Source organism: Monodon monoceros, unplaced genomic scaffold, assembly GCF_005190385.1.
Source record: "Monodon monoceros isolate NGI ecotype Baffin Bay Population unplaced genomic scaffold, NGI_Narwhal_1 Super_Scaffold_18, whole genome shotgun sequence".
NCBI classification, from domain to species: Eukaryota; Metazoa; Chordata; class Mammalia; order Artiodactyla; family Monodontidae; genus Monodon; species Monodon monoceros.
This window is the reverse complement of record NW_021703774.1, coordinates 57,214,343-57,235,824: the sequence shown is the minus strand read 5'-3', so window position 1 is coordinate 57,235,824 and position 21,482 is coordinate 57,214,343.

Here is a 21,482-nt window from a genome sequence, read left to right as displayed (position 1 = left end):
TAAAATAAAAAAATAATTATTAAGAGGAAAAGAAAACAAAAAAAAAAACAATGGACGGATAGAACCCTAGGACAAATGGTGGAAGCAAAGCTATACAGACAAAATCTCACACAGAAGCATACACTCACAAAAAGAGGAAAAGGGGAAAACATCATAAATCTTGCTCTCAAAGCCCACCTCCTCAATTTGGGATGATTCGTTGTCTATTCAGGTATTCCACCGATGCAGGGTACATCGAGTTGATTGTGGAGCTTTAATCCGCTGCTTCTGAGGCTGCTGGGAGAGAGTTCCCTTTCTCTTCTTTGTTCTCACAGCTCCCAGGGGCTCAGTTTTGGATTTGGCCCTGCCTCTGCGTGTAGGTCGCCGGAGGGCGTCTGTTCTTCGCTCAGACAGGAAGGGGTTAAAGGAGCCGCTGATTGGGGGCTCTGGCTCACTCACGCCGCGGGCGAGGGAAGGGCAGGGAGGGCGGGGCGAGCCTGCGGCGGCAGGCGTGACGTTGCAGCAGCCTGAGGCGCGCCGTGCGTTCTCCCGGGAGAGTTGTCCCTGGATCCCGGGACCCTGGCAGTGGCGGGCTGCACAGGCTCCCCGGAAGGGGGTTGTGGATAGTGACCTGTGCTCGCACAGAGGCTTCTTGGTGGCGGCAGCAGCAGCCTTAGCGTCTCATGCTCGTCTCTGGGGTCCGCGCTTTTAGCCGCGGCTCACGCCTGTCTCTGGAGCTCCTTTAAGCAGTGCTCTGAATCCCCTCTCCTCGCGCACCAGGAAACAAAGAGGGAAGAAAAAGTCTCTTGCCTCTTCGGCAGGTCCAGACTTTTCCCGGACTCCCTCCCGGCTAGCCGTGGTGCACTAACCCCTGCAGGCAGTGTTCACGCAGCCAACCCCAGTCCTCTCCCGGCGCTCCGACCGAAGCCCGGGCCTCAGCTCCCAGCCCCGCCCGCCCCGGCGGGTGAGCAGACAAGCCTCTCGGACAGGTGAGTGCTGGTCGGCACCGATCCGCTGCGCGGGAATCTCTCCACTTTTCTCTCCGCACCTCCGAATCTTTCCCCCTCCGCCACCCGCAGTCTCCACCCGCAAAGGGGCTTCCTAGTGTGTGGAAACCTTTCCTCCTTCACGGCTCCCTGCCACTGGTGCAGGTCCCGTCCCTATCCTTTCGTCTCTGTTTATTCTTTTTTCTTTTGCCTTACCCAGGTACGTGGGGGGTTTCTTGCCTTTTGGGAGGTCTGAGGACTTCTGCCAGTGTTCAGTAGGTGTTCTGTAGGAGTTGTTCCACGTGTAGATGCATTTCTGGTGTATCTGTGGGGAGGAAGGTGATCTGCGCATCTTACTCTTCTGCCATTTCCCGGAAGCCCCTGTGATGATTAATTTTATGTGTCAACTTGGCTGGGCCATATTGTCTAGACATTTGGTCAAACATTACTCTGGATGTTTTTGTGAGACTGTTTTTCAATATTAACATTTAAATTGGTGGACTTTGAGTAAAACAGATTGCTCTTCATAATGTGGGTGGGCCTCATTCAATCAGCTGAAGGTGTGATAGAACAAAAGAGTGACCTCCACCAACAAATGGCTTTTGGGCTGGAATTACAACACTGACTCTTCCCTGGGTCTCCAGTCAACTGGCCAACCCTGCAGATTTTGGACCTGCCAGTCTCCACAACTAAGCAAGCCAATTTAAAATCATCCCTATCTACCTATCTATTTCTGTATGAATGTATGTATGTATCTATCTATCTGTCTATCTATGTATCCTTATCCTATTGGTTTTGTTTCTCTGGAGAATCTGGACTAATAAAGTAACATTTTAAAAGATTTTTAAAAAATATCAGAATACCTACTATCATAACATCTATTCATTGATGCACTAAGGCAAAAAAAGAGATCAGTTAAAGTGAATATTTAGATTTTCTCTTTCTTCTTTAATTTTTGTTGTTTTTATTTTTCTAATATGCCCATTAACCAAAGTTTTCAAAACTATTGACATTATATATAAATTTTAGACTCTCTGTTGGCCTTTATAGTTTTGTCCCATTTTTTATTCCCAACATTATGATATATGTGAGTTCTCGAGGATTTTTCAGTCAGTATTTCCAGATGTTTGAGTATTTTATTAATCTTTTCAAAGAATCAGCTGTTGGTTTATTGTTCTTTTCTGTCATATCTTTGTTTTTTATTTTATTCATTTCTGTTTTTAAAATTTTTCTCTATTATGTGTGGAATGTTTAGCTCATTATTTTTTAATTTTTTAAACTAGTATATTTAATTAAGGTTATATATTACATGAACCACATTCCACCATCCAAAATTCTTGGGTTCAAATGTGTTTTAGAATTTAATGTTTTTGGATATTAGAATAGCAATGTGGTATATACTGAATATTATAAAAATCTCCAGTGAGACCTGTGCCAATAATCTGTGTTCATATACACTGACATAATAAAGACTATAATTAGCCTCATATCACATCAGTTCAGGCTTTGGTGTCAAACTTTTTAAAAAATTGGCTTTCGTGGATTTGGGGCATTCAGAATTACAGATGAGGGGGTTGAGGGTCATATTGCTTTACCTTTATATGTCTCACAAGATTTGATACTTAGTGCCTTCATTGATACTTAATTTTAATAATGCTTTACTTGTTAACCCTAATGTAGTTAGAAATGTTATTTCAAAATGCTTTACTTGTTTCAAAATGCTTCACTTGTTAACCCTAATGTAGTTAGAAATGTTATCTAGTTTCCAAATGTGTGGAGATTGGGAATGAGTGTTTAATTTTTTGAGATCTCAAGTGTAACTTTCAGTTTTGACAAATGCTTACATTTGTATAAGCCACACACACGCCAAGACAGAAAATTTTCATCATCTCAGAAAGTTCTTTTGTACTCCTTTGCAATCAGTTCCACTCTCCTAGAAGCAGCCGCTGATTTAATTTCCACCACTATAACTTAATTTGCCTATTCTAGAATTTCATACAAGTGGAACCAAAGAGTATGCACTCTTCGTGTCTGGATTCCTTCACACAGAAAAATGTTTGTGAAAGTTATTCGTGTTGTTGTATATATCAATACATTGCCCCTTTTCTATTGCTGAATAGTTTTCCTTTGAATATAACACATCCATTGTATGGCCTTTAGGGATAGAACTGCTATAAGCAAGCGTGTCTGTGGGCATACGTTTTCATTTGTTTTGGTTAAATGCCCAGGAGTAGAATTGCTCTGTTACATAGTAGATGCATATTCAACCTTTTGAGAAGCTACCAAAGAGTTGTCTGAAGAGGTTACATCATTTTGTATTTCCAACAGCAATGTATTAGAGTCCCAGTTGCTTCTTATTCTCTCCAACATTTGATGTAGATTGTTTTTATTTTAGCCATTCTTATATGCACACCATAATCTCTGCATTTGTTTCTGTGTTTTATGTAAATCATCTATTTCTCCTGGTCTTGAGGAGTGGCATTATTTAGAAGAGGTCCTGTGGGTCTCAGAAGTGCAATCCTGCTTGGCCACCAGAGCTAAGTGCTCAAGGGATGTCCCATATGTGAGCTGTGTGTGCCCTCCGTTGTGGTGGGACCACAGCTGCTGCTGAAGCATGCTGTTGTGTGAGTTGGCTCCCAGTGTGGCTACTGGGTCTGCCTGTGGCTGCCATCTATGGTGGGGCCATCTATGAGGTCCAGCCAAGGTGTAGGAGTGGACAGGGCTCTTAGTGGTGTGTGCCCTCTGGCACTAACAGGTTAGAGGGAGAATTCCAAGATGGTGCCCAGCCAGTGGCAGTATTAGCAAAGTAGCTGAAAGAACAAAAAGGGCTCCCGCTCATTTCTCAGTCCCTGGGGAACGTCCCAAATGTTTCCTGCCTCTCTGGCAGATGCTTCAAAATTAGTAAGAGGGTTCCCTTCACGTACAGTCCATGTGCATTTCAATCTGGTACTTTTTGTGCCAGTTTTAAGGTCTAGCAACCATATGCTCCAACCCTTTAAAAGTTTTCTTTTTGTTGTCGTTGTTCCCTGCAGTTACACAGTTTTCCTGGACATATTCCTCATTAGTTTTCAAAACCAGGTGTTTGGGGGGTCTCTCCTACACAGGATCCAAGAGTTGGGCTGCCTGATGTGGAGCTCAAATCCCTTGCTCCTCAGGGAAAAGATCCATACTTTTGTGATCCCTTCTGGTTGTGGATCACTGTGGCTAGGGTGTGGGTTTTTCCTTGTTGAGACCATATCTCTGCCTCTCCTACTCATTTGGATGCTGTCCTTTTACCCTTTGTTGTGGAGGCTTTGTTTATCTGGTTTTCAGGCCCGTTTTGAGGGAATTATTTCACCTATAGTTGTAGATTTGTTGTGTCTGTGGGGGAGGTGAGTTCAGGATCTTCCTACACCAACATCTTGAAACCTCTCCTGTTTTGTACTTTTTAAAACGGAAGTCTTATATACCTTTTGTTAAATTTATCCCTAGGATCTTATGTTTCTTGATGTTATTGTAAATGGTACTGCTTAAAAATTTATTTCTAATTGTTCATTGCTAATATATAGAAATGCAGTAGATTTTTGTATATTGACTTTGTATCATGCAACATTATTAAAATCACTTATTAATTCTAGTAGTTTTCTTATAGTTACCTTAGGAGTTTTTACATACACAGTCATGTCATATGCAAATAAAGACGATTCCTCCTTTTTCCAATTTCTCTTATTTTTTTCTTCTGTCCTTTTGTACAAGCTAGAATCTCCAGTATAAAGTTCAATAGAAGTGATTAAAGTGAACATTTTTGTTTTGTTTAGTAAATAGGGCTTGCTTTGCTTTTTAGGGCAAAAGCATTTACTATTTCACTGTTAGGTATAATACTAACTAAGTTTTTTGTAGGTGACTTTTATAAGGTTGCACATGTTTTCTTCTTTTATTAGCTTGCTGAAAGTTTTTATCATAAATGTGTGAAATGCCTTTTCTGCATCTAGTGAAATAATAAGATTTTTCTTCTTTAATTTGTTGATGTGGTGAGTTATATTGAGTAATTTTCAAATGTTAAATAAACTTTGCATTCTGGTGCCAAATCCAATTTGTCATCGTGTATTATCCTCTCCATGTATTACTGGATTCAATTTGCTAATGTTTTGTTAAGCGATTTTACATCTATGTTCATAAGGTATATTGGTCTGCAGTTTTCATTTCTTTTTTGCTTTTCTTTTCTCTGTCTGGTTTTAGTATCAGGGTAATACTAGCCTCATAAAATTAGTTTCTAAGTGTTCCCTCCTCCTCTACTTTTGAAATTTTTGTACAATATTGATATTATTTCTTTTTTAAATGTTTCATAGAATTCACCAATACATCCTTCTGAGTTTGTTCCACGATTCTTTTCTTTGCTGTGTCCATTTTGCTGGTAAACCTACTGAAAGTATTCTCTATCTCCAATATCATGTTTTTTACATTTTTAGATTTTCCATTGGACTCTTTTGTATAATATTAATCTCTGTGTTAAAATTCCCCATCTGTTCATGTAAGTTGTTAATTTTTTCCTTCGTTTTAAAAAACCTTTTTATCATAATTATTTTAAAGTCCCAGTTTGATAATTCCAACATCTGGGCCATGTCTGGGTTTGTTCCATTTTATAATTTCATTATGGGTTATCTTTTCTTATTTTTTGAGTGTGTCTCATAATTTTTGATTGAATGCAAGACACTGAGTAGAAGTATAGTAGATTGTAAGGTAAATAACATTTACTCTCTGAAAAAGGCGTTCCTCTTCTTCTGTGAGGTCATTACATGAGTAAATTAAACTAGCCTGTGATTTATTGGGTCTGGGTTTTGTGAATGCTTTAATTATGTTCAAGGAACCATAGGCTTCACATTTTCCCAGTTGAGGCCTGATGCTGTCTAGTACTTACTATAAGGCCTGGAGTGCCAAACATATATCTCAGTTCTCCTTTTGTGGCCTCAGAATTTAGCAAGTCTATGCATCTTCACCAAAATGTAGTCCTCTCTCAAAGCTTTTCTTTTTTTTTTTCTCCAGAATTAGACTGCTATTGGCAATGCTCAGAAGGTAAGAGGGCTTTCTCAGTTCTGCTGCTCCTTCCTTAGATATAGGGAGACTTGTGTCTTCAGAATGGTGACTCTCTCAATGCTTCTTCACTTCCCTTAGCATCAGGCTGCTGTGGTCTAGTGCTTGGTGCGAGGCTTGGAGTGTGTGTGTAGGGGTGGTGGGGAGGTGGAAAGGTTTCACTTGGTTTTCCGTCTCTGCCCTTGACTTAAGCAGCTCCTGCTTGCGTGAGCCTCAGGGGGAACCTCTCTCAGGTCTCTTCTTTCTTTCCCAGTGGCAGACAGCTGCTGTCTTATACTTCGTGCAGGATCCAGAGCACAGAGCATTTCTCTCAGTCTTTCTACTCTGTCCTCAGTCTTAGGCATACCCTGCATGCCTGTGATTTAGCAGATGACTCTCTCAATTCTCCTGCCGTGCTCTTGGTCTCTTTCATGAGCTCTCAGTTAAGGACTAAAAGAGTTGAACTATGAACTCTTTTCGTAGTTGTTGAATGTTTCAGACTCTCCTTGTGTCTGGGGCTCTCAGGATCCTATACTGTCATGCCAGCCCATGTGTAGCCTTTTGACATTTATTAAAATTTCAATTGTTTTCTTCTTACCCTTCCTTCCCCTTCTGCTGCTCTGGCAAAGGAGACACTGTAGTGTGCGCTATCTCTCCTGAGAAGAGCTTGTCACTCTTCTGATTCTAGTTCATTAGATTAACTTGTGACATCAGATTGAAGCCATTACTTAGCTAATTCACATTATCATTTACATTTTAGCTCAACCTTCATCTCCTAAGCAAGAGCTTCTATGTTCTAGACTATAAAGTACCCTTGCTTTTCCCTCCCACAGATTTTTGCTCCCCTTCTTTGTTTGTAATCGTTATTATACATATATATTTAAAAAAAAATTTTTTTAATTAATTAATTTATTTATGGCTGTGTTGGGTCTTCGTTTATATGCGAGGGCTTTCTCTAATTGTGGCAAGCGGGAGCCACTCTTCATCACGGTGCGCGGGCCCCTCACTCTCGCTGCCTCTCTTGTTCTCTGCGGAGCACAGGCTCCAGACGCGCAGGCTCAGTAATTGTGGCTCACGGGCCCAGTTGCTCTGCGGCATGTGGGATCTTCCCAGACCAGGGCTCGAACCCGTGTCCCCTGCATTGGCAGGCAGATTCTCAACCACTGCGCCACCAGGGAAGCCCTATACATATATTTTTTACTTTCAAAATGGCTGCAGCTTTCTTGAAGGCAGAAATTATGCCTGTCTTAACTCACTCTTATATATTCCAAACCTTAGTGTAGAGTCTGGTATTAGAAGGCACTCAATAAAATATTAGTTGAATTGAATTGAAATTCTCACTTGATTTCCTGGGAGATATTTTGACTTCCTGACTGAATGATAAAGGGAGATGATTTCTTTTTGGATTTGAACATCATCTAAATCCTAATCGTTCCCCTAAAAGTTTAAATTATCATTTCCTTTTATTCCCAGTGTTGCTGGGAAGAGCATATGCCTTTGAAGTTAGGATTATGGTCTCTGGCATCATATAGTCTTTGTTTTGTGTCCCATCTCTTCAGCTAGCAGCTAAATGACCTTGGGAAAATTATAATATTTAATGGCTCAGAATCTTACTTTCCTCATTCATTAAATGTCACCCATCTCATTGGGTTGATATAAGAATTAATTTAATTAATGTGTACAAAGACCTAGCGCCTAATACACACTCAATAAGTGGCAAGTATTGTCTTCAGTACTTTCTTGTCCTTTCTTTGTTGTTTTTCCAAGAAGGGATGAGACTTACCATCTATTAAAAGGACTCTCTAAGAAGGAACAAGCAATTATGTGGATTTCCTTCCCCTAGAGCCAGTATATCACTAAATTGCTTCTTTTCTTCCTTCTCTTCTTTTCTTTTTCTGGTCTTATCTTAATTAATTCACTCCGGGGCTATTGAATAAAACCAGGCAAAAGAAAGTCAAGAAAGAATCCCTGATGTCAAATATGAGTGTCTCAATATTAATCTACTGAAATTTAATCAGGCAAGAGCTATTTCATCCACTGTGAGGTGGTGCTGATATTTAGAGAGGCTGTGAACTATCCAGAGGCCTAAGTATCCTTTGCTTTTTAAAATTCCACCATGAAGTTAGGTTTACAGACACTGTGGGAGCCCTGAGAGTTAAACCTCCTAACCCTAAAGTAAACTCAGGGAACTCCTCTGAGAGCTGAAATCCCTGTATGACCTTTCCAGCTCTTTCTTTGGACTTTTTTCCTCCTCTGAAAATCTCTCCCCTGACTGTGGGATTGGGGTTGGAGGGACACAAAGAGCAGTTCTGTCCGGATCTGTCTGGGTCTAAGGGTCTCCAATTGTGCTTTGTTCATTCTAGGAACACATTTTAATTTCTGTATTGTCAGCATCTGATCTAACTTGTTCAGTCCGCTGGTTTAGCTGCATAAGCGTAGTTTGGCCAATACCACTTGTAAGAAGTAGCCAACCAATACTGGCACAATAATACCACTGTCAGGAGAAAAGTTTGGAGCACATGACAGCATTAATCAGAAATAGTGTCATGAGTACTAAACCAAATCCTGAATCAAATGGGGCAACCAAAGAATCAAGGTTAGGTTACCAGTGGCCCAAGAAACAGATTAGCATGAAGGAAGCAACAGATGCAGCAAACTGGGAGAAAATCAAGAATGCAGAAAATCAGATCAGTTTTCCAGGCCAAAGTTAGGAACATTAATAAGAGTGAAGTTGTTAAGGCAAGAGGAGGATCACAGAAAAATCAGAAAACAGGACAAACAAGGTGGATTGTTAAGCCAGGGTCAGAAACTATAGGTCAACATCAGGGAGGATGAAAAATTTATTGATTCAGGTGTCTAGCCAAGGGCTGTGTAGAGTCAAGGGGGTAGGTCACTAGTAAAACTAACATTACCTCCAAACCTTAAATACTTGACTACACCTTGAAGTAGTGTTGTCTGTCCCTTATCCTGTCTTGTTTCAAACTTGCCTATTTCCCCGAAACTTCATGGAAGAGGAACAGAAGTAAGGCCATTAAGTACCTGCCCAAATCTGCTCTACTAATCTCCTCCCCAATCCTAAGTATCTTTTTTGCATTGATGAACCACAGACCTGCCCTATATAGCCTTTAAGTTTCTTGCACCAACTCAGACCCGGAGAGTTGATGGATCGTGATGATAGAGATGGTGATGCTCACTAAAGGTCCATTGGTCCCCCACCTTAGCCCAACCACCCAGTTTTTATTCCTGCTCTCCAGGTTACTTACTCTTGTAGCTGTTTCTTCTGTATTTACCAGCTTATTTCTAAATAACATGCTTCTATTCTATTTCTTGATATTTTTCTGTTTAGATATTATATACTGACATCTTTGTAGTAGAAAATGAACATTTAGATTTCTTACACTCCTGCCTCCTATCCCCACTTCACTTCTACATTTTTCAAAATGTTAAATCATAATTTTTTGTTAAATTCATATTCAATAATATGAATAATATTCATAGCTGTGCTGTGTAGTTATAATAACTTACATTTTTTATTCTTTTATAACTTTTGGTTTTCTCTGGAATCAGTAAAAACCTCCTTTTTTTTAGTTCCTTGGAATTCTATGTACCTATCACGCATTTCTCCTTACACTCTGTTGGTCTCTTCCTACTATATCCAACATATCAGGTAACATATTTATTTCCTCCCAGAGACCTCCACCCTCTTGCTCTAAACTGGCTGGTGATTATCTAGAACTGTAGCATACTTGCCATTATGGAGGTTCTTTTCACTAGAATCCTGGGGATTTTTTTTCTTCTTTTATCATGATTCCCCATTTTCCTGGATCCTGTAGATTCAAAATACTACATGCCCTATAGTTCCTTTTTCAATAACCACATTCTGCCCTTTAACTTTCATAATGTAAGCTTTGAGCTTCAAGAGTTGGCCAATTTTTTTCCCTCAGTGCTAATAGAACTCCAATCCTTAGCCTTAAAAATTTCAGGCCTTTCTAGCAGTTGGTGAAAAAAATCTGAGAAAAATCAAAATGGGAAAATGTTCCCTCATTCCTTACAGTTGCATAAAAGAGAGAATCTCTGCATCATAAAACTCACCCTGATAAAATGATGATTGGAAAAGTTTACAAAAGTCTCAATTTTTACGCTCCTGTCCAGTCTTAAGATTTGAGTAAAACTGTATTTGTCTATTATATTATTTGTTTAAAACTGTTCTTAGAAGTATTATTCCTACAAAAAATCTTAAAGACACCCAGATAGAATTTATTGCTATGTCCTATGAAATAGATCATATTCTTTCCAAAATCTACAGGTCTGACTGGTTGTCCTATTCACTAATTTGTCAACCTGTCAGTAATATTCAAATAATAGTATTCAGTAATATTATTCAAATAATATTCAAATGGACATGTCTTTTTGTGTTGAAAACTATAAGTACTTCTGAAGTTTATTTGTTTAGCTAGAAAAAGATTATAAGTGAAAAAGAATTCATGATGCTGTTGTGTTTTTTATTCAGTCAAAATTGTAAGAGTTTTGTCTAATTTAGAATCAGCAATCTCATGTCTCCCTCTTGGTTTACACTCTCATTTTGGTGTAGCACATTTTTTAGTATCTTCCTTTAGTGAAATGGTCCATGGGAGGTAATTTGTGGTGCCTTCTTCCATGTCAAAAATGACATTATTCTTCCTTCATGTCACAATGGATAGTTTCGTTGTGTATTTGTATTTTAGTATTGAAATAATTTTTTCTCGCAATTTTGAAAATCTTCCTCTGTTATTGTCTTCTAGCCGCCACTGCTGCCATTCATAAGTCTGGTGATGGCGGTCTGAACGATCATCATCTCTCACCTGGTTACTGCAGAAACCTCCTGACCAGTCCCCCTGCTTCCACTCTTGCCTTGCTAAAGTCCGTTCTCAACACAGCAGCAGGGTGATCTGATCCTTTTTTAAAAAGAAGCCATATCATGAGACTCTTCTGCCCAAAACCTTATGATGACTCCCTGCCTCACTCAGAGCACCATTAATGTCCTTCCAGACCCTGTGTTCCCTGTTCTCATGTTTACTGTCCTTCCCCATGTTTACTCTGCTCCAGGCACAGTGGCCTCCCAGCTGTTCCACAGACATGTCAGATATGCTACCGCTTTTGCACTGGCTGCTCCTTGGCCAGGAAGGCTCTTCACCCAGACCTCTGCAAGGTGGATGCCTTCACTTCCTTCAAGCCTTTGCTAAAACACACCTGGCTAAGGAAAACTATCCTGATTATCCTGTTTAAAACTACATGCCATTTTCCTCTCTTTTCACTCCAAATCATACTTATCCTGCTCTATTTTTTTATGGCACTTATCAACTTCTAACAAGCTGTAATATGTACTTTTATATTTTGTCTATTTTGTAGACTCTAGGAGGGCACAGAATTTCTTTATCTATTGTGTCACTGTTATAGCACCACTACCAAATCAGTACAGTCGGTGTACAGTAAATGTCATTTGAATGGATAAACTGAAGAGTGATGATTATATCCTTCTTCCATATAATGTGACAGAAGCCATTCATTTTAGTAACATTTCTGAGGCAGAGGTTATATATACAATCAAACTTTTCATCATTTTACTCCTTCCATCTGTTTTCCATATTGTAGATAAAATAATCTTTCCAAAATGCAAACCTGGTAACGTTAGCCCCGTCTCCACCTTCTTCCCTTTGGCTCAAGATGTCCTAAATGGCTTTCTATGTTTTTAGATTTGACAGAATTCTTTGACACAGTTTATAAAGCTCTGCACAGACTGCTTCTTGCCTAAGCCAGAGGGCCTTTGCATAAGCTGTTCCCTCTTCTTGGAATGCTTTTCCTTCCTTTCTTTGCTTAATTATCTCCAGGATCAAAGCCACATCCTAACAGTGGAGGAGAGAGCCTGGAAATAGGACCAGACAAGGGGGTCTGAGCAGGCTTCTTTGATTTGTTGGGGAGTAAACATATAAAATTTTAATGTTTCAGATAGGCAGGATAAATAAATTCTAGAGATCTAATGAATAGCAAGATGACTATAGTTAATAATACTGTATTGTAGGGAATTCCCTGGCAGTCCAGTAGTTAGGACTCAGCAGGCCCATGTTCCATCCCTGGTCAGGGAAATAAGATCCTACAAGCTGTGCAGCACAGCCAAAAAAAGAAAAGAAAAGAAAAGAAAAGCAACTAGATTGTGTATTTGAAATTTGCGAAGAGGGTAGATCTGTTTTTTTTTTTCGTTCTCACCAAAAAAAAAAAAAAAAGGTAACTGTGAGGTGATGGCTGTGTTAATTAGCAAACATTTCACAATGTATATGTATATGAGAGCATCACATTGTACACCTTAAATATTTTTATATACTTTTTATTGGTCAATTGTACCTCAATAAACTCAGGGAAAGAAAAAAGTTACCACCTATTCACACTGCTTCTTCTAATATCTTTTAATCCTGGTCTTAAAAACTATTAAATCAATTAATTATGTTAAAAAAAAAACCAGACACTCTTTTACTTTAATGAGAAGCAGCTGTCTTTCCCTTTCCCTTCTCGTTAACTCCTGCCTATTCCTGAGATCTCAGCTCAGGGGTGACTTTCTCAGGGCAGTAGTCCCTGAATAGATCATCTCTACCTTTGACGGGCTCTCATGGCCTGTGTGCTTCTCCTTCTCAGCACTCGTCATAAAGACGCATGCTTTCACAAGGCTCTGATTACCTGGCTACTTTCTATTGCTTACTAGACTGTAAGCTTCAGGAGGATAAGGGACTGAGAATAGTTTTGTTCACTATTTGACCCGAGTGCCTAGTACAGTATCATGGTAGGTGATCAAAAAATTATTTTTAATTTTTTAAATGTTTAAATGTTTGGCCTCGCCATGCCGCTTGCAGGATCTTAGTTCCCCACCAGCGATTAAACCCAGGCCCTGGCAGTGAAAGCGCTGAGTCCTAACCACTGGACTGCTGGGGAATTCCCTCAAAAAATATTTTTAAATGAATGCATGGGTGTAAAATTGTCTGTTTAGTCATTGACTTTCATTCTATATTAGATCTTATCCAACCACCAATGTTCCATGATTCCTCCAAACTGTTAGTGTTCTAAACTTTAGGGCTTGCTCTCACTCCCTCAAGTGATACACACTAAATTCTACAAAGTCATAGCAGATCTGCATATCTGCTCTTCAGCTGGTCTTCCTCTAGTTCTTAATAATTGCCTCATGTGGATCTTCAAAACTGGAATCTTGACTTCAATCACTGTAATTGAATATTAATTTTATATTATTGAGGGGACACTTTGGCTAAAGCTGATTTTAAATGTGGTTCTAGAGTTGTCTAACTTTAAGAATCACCAATTTTCTGTTTCCTAAAAATGTGTGTATTCTAACTTTTTAAAAATTTGGTAAAATTGCTCGGACTTTCATATATCTCAAGAACTGACTACGCCTTTCAGGCCTTAATAAAAACTTTCAAAATCCTGATAAAAGAAGTGTTGGAGCTGAGGATAGGAATAGGGAATGAGTGATGGAAAAAAGGAAAAGCAAGGTGAGCACAGAGTAGAGAAGGGAATCCAGGAATTTTTTCACACCAGGTTTCTAATTCTTTCTATAGAATATGTGGAAGTGTAAAAAATTTATTGTCTTCTGATACTTGGCTTCTGACATTTGGCTTCAAGATTCATTTTAGTTTTGAGAGGGAAGAATTCTCCATATAATGATGATTTTACTGATCTAGTCAGCAAGTCTAGGTGTTGTTTTTCTACCAGAGGTGATGGATTTGCTGTGATCTAGCCATAATCTGTTAGTCCCAGTACTGGCAAGTTGCACAGATTTATAAAAGAGGTGAGTCAATTAGGAATCCAGCCTGCAGTTAAGAAGTAAAACAAAAGTTAGAAGGCTTCCTTTGGCTTCAAATGCAAGTCTGTCTTGCTTACTCTCTAGATACCTTGGATGTATGCATACATATGCAAATATAGAGATGTACTATTTTAAATTATGTCACTGAACCCATCAGTATTCACAACTGCACAAAATATACATACTGGCCAAAGTACGATTAAAATCAGCCTGGGAAAAGTGACCCAAGGGAATCAAGCAATTTACGACCTTGGCTGTCACCAGATATTTAACTCATTCAAAGTACCCTTTATAACTGGAACGATAGGAGGTTTTACAGTGATTCCAGAGATCTTGATAGATGCACCAAAAATAAAGGAGGGACAGCTTTTCAGCCTCACTTCATTCTTGTCTGTCTTTCATCAGAGAGCCAGAGCAGTTGGAGAGTGATCCATTGAGTCTGTGCAGGGAAGGACCACTCAGTGAAGCTTCAGAGGTTACCCTGGCTTAACGTTGGCATTTCTGTGCTATGTGTACAGTTTAATTGCCAATGTCACCTGTAACTAGCATTTATACAATCATTCTTTTGGACTTGGTGGAACTATAAAAATAAAAACACACTAAAACAAATACGCTCTACCCTTAATATCAATCAAAAGACAACTTTAGTTAAAAACAAAAGGAAAAGCAAAACATACTTGGTCTCATAAGTTACTCTGTGTGAAAAAGGAAGATTGTCCAAGACGTATAAATCATGGCAACTTCTTTCTGCAGTAAGCACTTTTTCCCCCCTCAGAATTATCATTTTGTAATCAGAAAAGCCCTAGAGTTTAAAGTATGCCTCGTACAAATGTCACTTCCAAACTTCAGTGCTAGTCCAGAGGAAATATTATCCTAGTGGTCTCCAAGGCCCAATGTCTAGGTGTTGGATACATGATAAACTTACATGGAGCTTTCTTAGTGAGATATAGTCCTCCAGAGGATTGAATTTTTCAAGGCTTAGTACAACCCAACCCTTTAAATAAGATTTAAGCTTCCCTTGTCAGGTTCCTTTAAGAGCTTTTAAAATTTTTTTTATTTGCTGCTTTGACCAGGTTTTAATCCCTAGTCCCCAGTGACAACTTTTGGCCATCTCAACCATTTCATGTCTGCTTTCCCAGGGCCTGGTGCAGCTTGCACAATTGAAGATATTTCTTTTCTTCCTCTACAGAAGAGCCTCATCGAAATAATTTGAGATGGAAAATTGCAACAGTAAGACTTTCTTACTACTTTACTGATAATATGACAGATTTTTAAAGCCATTTTTCCCCCCATTTTACAGGCAGCTCTCTTGAATAATGATTAAATGGTGCAGAGGCTAAGAGAATGCACTTTTGAGCTAGGCTACCCGGGTTCAAACTCTCAACTCTACAACTTATCAACAGTGTGACCTTGGGCATATTATACAACCTCTCTATGCCTCAATTTAAAAAAGAAATTTAAAAAAGAACCTTCTCAAAGAGATACATAGAACAATGCCTGGAATAATTTAGGTGCTATGTAAATGTTTACTTAGTATTATCAGTGAAATGCCCATAAAAACAGATTAGCAAAACTTAAAAAATATCGCAGATTTTAGGAATAATATAGGGAAATTGAAAGTCTCACACTGCTGGTAGGTAAATGCGTATATCCACACTGGAAAGCAGCTTTGGAATGTGTAGCAAAGTTAAAGCAGTGCATAGTCTACAACCCACAGATTCCAGTAGAGCATACTCTCTAGAGCAACTCTCACACATATGCACCAGGAGGATTTTAGAAGGATGTTGGTGAAGTATGAGATTGGAAGCAACCTAAATGTTTATCAATAGGGAAAGATGAAAAGTGGTACCCTTATATGATAGAACACTATATTGTAGTTAAAATGAATGAATGTGTGTGTATTTGCTCCCCCTCTCCCCATTGTGCATTGAATATGTAATGTCATGGATAAAATATCAAGAGCATATAGTTGACTGAGTAAAGTGAATTACAGAATACCAACTTGTGTCCATTTAAAAATTAAGACAATTTGTGGATATGTACATATATACTGAAAATACAAACACCTATATAGGATGGATACATACCTCAAATTGGCATGTGTTTTCTGAGAAAGGCAGTAGAACAATGCGGGTAAGAAAGAGCTCCCAACTGTATTTGTATAACTGTTTAATTCTTGAAAAGACAAATCTGAAGCTTATACAGCATAATATAACATTTGTTAACATTGGGTGGTAACATGAATGCTTGTTTTGTAAATCTCTGTAAGTCTGAATTATTTCATAATTTTCAAAACCCAGTCAATTAGAAAATAAAAAACATAACTGTGGCAGAGAAGAAAGTCTCTTATTTTTCTAGCTTTTAGTTGGAAAAAATAAACACCCCAGAAGTTTTTGATGCTCATTGTGTGAGGTTCACACTTTGAGAAACTCTGTCGTCAATGCTGGGTTATCCAAAGGACATCAAGAGTCCAAGTTTCTATGCTTGTGGGGTGGCAGGGGGTTGGGGAGAGAAAGAGAGACAGAGAGAGACAGGGGGTGGGGATTGAGATTAAGAGACAGAACAGAGGGAATTTTATTTTGTATTACGTATTGTGGATTGGACAGCATATTCTTTTACTTAGGCCTCTGAAAAACGTATATCTGGTAGTGATATATGTTCAGTTTCAGCTGAAATCAGAGGGTAGTGTAAATAGAATATTTATCCCAAAATATAGCTTGGGGTAATTATGGAGGCTCATATACATATGAAAACATTGTTGAGGAGAAAGCCAAGGGCAAGTTGAGTAAGAACCAGGATATCAGGTAAAGGGGAAGCATGATGAAAGGAGGGGATGGGAGCAGAACACTGTTTTCAAGTGAAAGTCTATGTAGAATTCTATATTAAAATTAAAATCTGCTCCTCTGGCCAATGTGAGGGTGGGAAGGTCAGAGCCCACCTACTCATCATGCTCTGCCCGAATCTACGAAGACCTAGTACTACTGATAAGGCATATGGTCTTTACATTCTAGCTCATATTTCTACTTCCTCCCTCAACTTGCCTTCCTACTAAAATGGAAAATAAGGGTTGATACACTGAAGGGAAAGCTCAGATATTAGGATATCAATCTGACACTTCATCATATTTCTTAATTCTTTAAGTAAGATTTAAAATAATTTGATTTTCTTTTATTAATAATTGCCTAATATCTTTTGGTTAGGGAAAATGTACAAAAGTTAATTTACCTAGATAGTGTTCTATGTATGCACTTTTATCTATCCAAAATCATATTGAAATATTAAATTATGGAAATTATGTGAAATCAAGCTTTGTTATATTTTAAAAGGAGAATTTGAAATGAAGTTGAATGTTTTATAATTCCTTAAATTAACATAAATGAGAAATGAGAAAAGTCTACACACACACACACACACACACACACACACACACACATACACACAAACAGATGTTTCAGGCAAGGACATATTCCCCTAGTTAGAGATGTAAATGTATTTTTTTAATCTAAATTCTTGGGGAATCAAAACCCTAATTAGAACTAAGCAGCCCAGTTGAATTCTCTCCTCCTCAGTATGACAGGAAGGAGTTCTTCAAGGGCTACTCCAGTCTTTCTGTCTGTTTAATTGAATGACTTAACCTGAAAATTATGAGTTTAAATATTTCTTTAGCTGCAACGGGTCATTTACCTCAAGCCCCATTTTTATTTAATAATGACTGTTAAGTGGAAATCTGATTGTTGACCTTGAATCTAATTAACTCAGTGGATAGACAGCCTTTCTGTACTACATGAAGTACTGCACTAGATGAAAATAGTCATCCAAACTTCCTCTTGTACCATATATTCAAAGCACATACAGGGTCATAATCTCTCTTACTGACTTCCAAGTTATAATCAGGGGTAATCTTTATTGGCTACCTGTTTCTTAAACAAGCAGGATAAAGAAAGAGGCAAACACTTCATATGAGGTTATACCAGTAGAGGGTGAAGTGAGGTGGTCTGTTTAAGATTTGCTCATAGAAACCTATTTGCCCTATTTTTCATACTGCTGTCTCATTCCAAGCTTAAAGTCTACTTAAATGCCCATTTTAGTACAAAGACACATAGAGATTATCAAGCAATAGTTACTCATTCTGTATTCTCACCACTGATTTTCATTAAAACCTATATACAATAAAATGCATTGATTTTATCCTAAATTTAATTTAGATGATTTTAGCCTGTTGTTTTAGTCTTCTAGATCTACTTCCCTGGGTTGGAGTTGGGACTCTTGATCCAGGTACTTTTATTTCAGTCTTGTTTTAACCACCAATTCTATATACTTTTAAAAAAATTGCAATATAGTTGATTAACAATATTGTGTTAGTTTCAGGTATATAGCAAAGTGATTCAGTTATATATATATATATGCATATATATCTTTTTCAGATTATTTTTCATTATAGGTTATTACAAGATATTGAATATAGGTCCCTGTGCTATATAGTAAATCCTTGCTGCTCATCTATTTTATGTATAGTAGTTTGTATCTGTTACTCCCATACTCCTAATTTATCCCTCCCCTCCTCCCTTTCTCCTTTGGTAGCCATAAGTTTGTTTTCTGTGTCTCTATATACTTTTTATTCTCCATTTTTCTGTAGGATTATTTGTATTATTATTTATTTATAGGAACTATTCATATATTTAGTACCCAAATTTTTATTGATTATCAATGCTCCAAATATTTATCTTTCTGTTGGTTGACTTTTCACTTTATGGTTTCATTTGATGGGCAGAAGTTCATTATTCAAATATTAATTCAGTCAAATTAATTAACTCTGTTTCTTTATGGTTTTTGTTTTTTGCATCTTAAAAAATATATCTTTTTTTTTTACGCTGGTGTCATAAATATGTTTTCCTGTAACTTGTTCAAAGAATTTTAGAATTGTGCTTTCCACCTTTAAGTCTTCAATCTACCTGGAGTTGGTTTGTGTAAGATGTGAGGTAGGGATCCAATTGTGCCAACATCAGGGGTCTTATTGAAAGTATCTTTTTTTCTACTGCAATATTATCTCTGTCTTATATCAACTTAATGTGAATAGAATTGTTTGGGGGCTCTGCATTCTGCTTTAGTCATCTTTTTAGCTATTCTTACGCTAATAGCACCCTGTCTTAATTTCCTTCTTCCTGAAGTAGATATTTTCAGTTATTCCTTTCAGTGAGCATCTATGAATGGTAAGTTCTGTCTTCATTTGAAAATATCTTTACTTTATCTTCTCTGTTGAATTTTCAGTTTGAAGTATTATGGAATTTTAATTTGATATGTATTTTATATTGATTGGATTTCCCCAAATATTTAGTTTATCATACTACTGAATGAGTATACTTCCTCTATGAATTTTTTCTTTCTTTATCTTTCTTACTTCTGAGTCTCTTTCCATGCCTAATTTATTATTTAACAGTGCTTTACTCCTCACTAAGGAATCTGCTGTTTGTTAGAAGGCAAACCAACCTGGATAAATTCAGAGTTTCCACATTCTTTTGCTATAGTCTTATTTCTTTCCTCTACATTCATTGTTTTCCTTTCCTGCCTGGAAACTGGATGCCTGTGGTAGACTGGAGATCTATATCATACCCTCATTCACTTACTATGAATATAGTCAAGAGTAGTGGTATGAGGTTTTAGCAAATAGAGCATTTCAGCCATGAGAGAAAAATTATTTGCATAAGGAAATAAATACAATGAACCAGAAATTGGTACAAACTATACCAGTATGAGAAACAGTCGCGAAACCTAATGTGGCTCACAGAGGTAAACAAAAGCTGACAAAGGCATTAGTCGCAAAACCTAATGTGACTCACAGAGGTAAACAAAAGCTGACAAAGGCATTTTGGATAAGCCAATCTGTCTTTCATTCCCACACAGGAATTATAGGTCTGAAATATGGAGATCTTAGAACACTTACTAATCCTTCTCGAAACATAAGTAATTAACGTCCATTTTATAGTGAAAGAAAATTAGTTTTGTAAAAAGTGAAGAAGCTTGCCAATATCTTGCAATATCTTGCAAATAAAGAATACTGAGTAGCTGGAGTCAGTGATTGCCAGTCTCTCTCCTAGGACCATACATCCTAACCTTATCAGCATATGAGAGGTTATCAAAATACTACTAAGATGTTGAAGTTAAGAACCTGCCTCCCGTTAGATGTATTGACAAATCAAGTAACAAAGGAGGTTCCCTGAGTTTTCTTCTTCTGTTGCTTAGTTTTTCCTACAACAACAGAAAATTCTGAAGGGATGATGAGTGAGTTCCAATAGCATATTTAACTTGAGTTCCTTTTCCTTTCAACTTTTAAAAGCATACAGTGCAAAAAAGTCTCCTGGTTATATGGTGAAATTTCACAGTAAGAGGCAATGCTACATTGAATATAACCCCAAAAGAGCCAGACAGACAGAAAGTGTTTTTAGGACCTATAACTCATCAGCTTTCTTCCAAAGACTATACTGATAATAGCTCGCATTTACTGAACATGGACTGTGTGCCAGGCACTGAGGTGTTTTACATGGAGTATATTTAGTTCTCACAGCTAACATATGAGGTATATACTATTATCATTACCGTCATATTACAGAAGAGGAAAGTGAGGCTCAGAAAGGCTAAGAATTTGTCAAGTTTGCCAAGTATGTAAGTGGTGGGAATGAGTTTCTAACTTAGTCAAATATGTTTAACTGTAGTTAAGAGCCTTCCTCTTAACACCATGAAATAGTCTTGAAGTTTCCCTGTTCTGTTTAATATCATCTACTTTATCTCCATCCTCATCAGAATTGAGTAAAAATGAAGCACGATGGTATTTGTGTTAGATGAGATTCCATATCGCTAGCACAGAAAGCCCAACTCAAGCTGGCATTAATAACAGATTTAGATAATGTGCCCACTTCCAAGTGAAAACTGGAGCTGGGGGAACACCATGTATTCATTGGCCCAGGACAGGATGGTGTACCCATCCATGAACCACACACTGTGGCAAGGGGAAAATGGATAACTTGGATTGCAATTTAGGGAATTCCTGAAGCCAGGGATGGGAACAATCCCACGGAAATTGAGTGGCTGCCCCTTGAGGTAGGGAGAGGGGAAATGGAAATATAGAAGCACAGGAAAACGAAAAAAGTAAGTCAGAATCAATCAAATGGAATGCTTACTTCCTTTCCCACTAAAAGATTAACACATAAATTAAACTAAAAGAAAGATCATGGTTAGATTCAAAATCTTAAAAAAATTCCACTGACGATGTGTGAATTAGCTCTCCATTAGCTGCATTGTAGCAAATTCCAAAATTTAGCTGCTTCGAAGAAGCATTTATTTCTGACTCAGTAACCTGAGTGTGGCTTAGCTGGCTCATCGTCTTTTATTAGGTTGCTGGGGAAAGATCTTCCAAGCTCACTCATGGTTGTTGGTAGAATTTAGCTTTACTTGGGCTCTTGCACTGAAGCAGTTCCTTGCCATATAGGCCTCTCCTAAGGGCAGCTCACAACAGGCGGCTGGCTTCCCTGGGAGCAAGCAAGCAAGAAAGCAAAAGAAAATGCCCAAGACAGTCTTTTTATAACCTAATCTTGGAAGTGACATTCTATCACTTCTGCCATATTTTATTC